This window comes from Mus caroli, chromosome 6 (assembly GCF_900094665.2).
Source record: "Mus caroli chromosome 6, CAROLI_EIJ_v1.1, whole genome shotgun sequence".
Taxonomy (NCBI): Eukaryota; Metazoa; Chordata; class Mammalia; order Rodentia; family Muridae; genus Mus; species Mus caroli.
Genome location: NC_034575.1, coordinates 123,899,396 through 123,901,354, shown reverse-complemented (window position 1 = coordinate 123,901,354; position 1,959 = coordinate 123,899,396).

The window sequence follows — 1,959 nt, the reverse complement described above, 5'->3', positions numbered from 1 at the left end:
AAACTCATAGAAATCCCTTTACCTTTGCCTCATGTGTTCTAGTATTAAAGGTGAGCTCTAACATGCCCAGTGATGCAACATTCTTAATGGACCATTCAGGCCTGAAACACCCACATTTGACACAATGAATAGAAAAGGATTATTTTTCTAGAAAATAATTATTAACTGTGAACCCAACACTGCCTAGAGGACCTCAAAAGAAAAGAAAAATTAAAAAGGTCTCAACTAATTGGCTGTATAAAGCTGGGCTGTGGGCATATATCTGAGAGCTTGTCTTCATTATCTTAATTGATAAAGGAGAGCTTCGACCATTGTGGGTGGCACTATTCTCTGGGCAGGTGGTCCTGGGCTGAACAAGGAAGCTAACTGAGCATGGCTGGAACATCTTCCTCCAAGGGTCTTCCCTCCAGGTTCCTTCCTGCTCTTACTTTATTCAAACATGGATGTGACTTAGACATGTAAGCCAAAAACACCTTTTCTTCCCTAGGCTGATGTTGGTCAGAGTGTTTTATCACAGCAACAGAAAGGAAACTAGGACATGTATGTTTAAGGAGAAGTTAGAATAAGGCAAAAGTGAAATAGGTTATTAGGTTTCTTTGCAAGTTCAAAAAATAGAACTGACTTACTCTTTCTTTGAAGTAATTCTTCCATACCAAGTATAATACATAGCATATATTTAAATATACCCAGATAAACAATATCGAGGTTCAAAAACAAGTTTTCAAGTACATCTGTTTTTCTTCAGAGCTGGGACTGAATCCAGGACCTTACTGATGGGGAGCCAGCACTTTGCCAACTTGCAAAACCAGTAAAAACAAAAAACTTTCCAATCATGAAAATGAAAAGATAAAAACAAAATATCAATTCTAGTGGAAGGTAAAGCACATACTTCAAAGCAGAACATGACTATGATCGGCTGCTTCTAGCTAGTAATTTTCAAAGTAGAATCTGTGGCCCAACAAATCTTTGAGTCTCACTTTCACCTACCTAGGGCACAGAGCACCCACTACTGGGAATTCCTGACTGAATTCAAAAGCTCACTTTTAATATATACTTGAGTTTAACACCAATGTTTGAAACTTTCAGGGATCTTACAACTCATCGACGTATAGTTATTTGTTTCTTGGACCCATAAGATCATTTTCAACATATCCCATCACAACCATCCTAGCCTCACCACAAAGGTTAGGGCTTCCATATCTCTCTGTTTGTCCACTATCTCCCTGCAACATCCCATCATGCCTTCCATTCCCTCCCACCCTAGGTGAGTCTCGACCTGGGTGCTGAGAATAAAACCCAGGTCCTTTTCAAGAACAGTGCTCTTAACCTCGGAGCCAACTCTCCATCCGCCTCCCACACTAGGATCCGCTCCTTCCAAACCCCACTGAGAGATTTCAACTCTGGCCACCTGAGCTCCCGCGAGTTTCTTGAGCTCAGCTGGGCTGGTGGGAATGTTGTGTGCTGGGGAGGTATAGATCCCTTTGCTCAGCGCCTGCCCGGAGGGGTTGGGTAACAGCACCCACAGCTCCTCCCTTCCCTGCCATGGCCTAGAGCGACTAGCTTGGGCACTGGCCACAGACAGAGTCTGGCAGTTCTAAACTTCACCCTAAGCTGACCACTGAATCCCCGAGCTCCGCCTTTCACAGGTTGTTCAGTTTATCCCTCAGGTTGTTGCACCACTCACCAACAACACAGTCTGCCCCCAGATTGATGCCACTGGCTCAGTCTCTTGCCTGCCTAAGTTCTGTTGGTCCACACTCGGACTCCGCCTGTCCCGCTCCAAGCCCCTCCCTCAGTCTAATAGCTCTACACCTGGACTCTGCTTTCTGCGCTCCAAAGCCCCAACCTCAGCCCAATTACTACAGACCCTGCCTCTGCCTTCATCGTTTCTAACTTATGCCCTCATAACTGTTGCTCCCCTCTGGGCTCTGCCTCTCGCGCACCAAGCCCCGCCCTCAG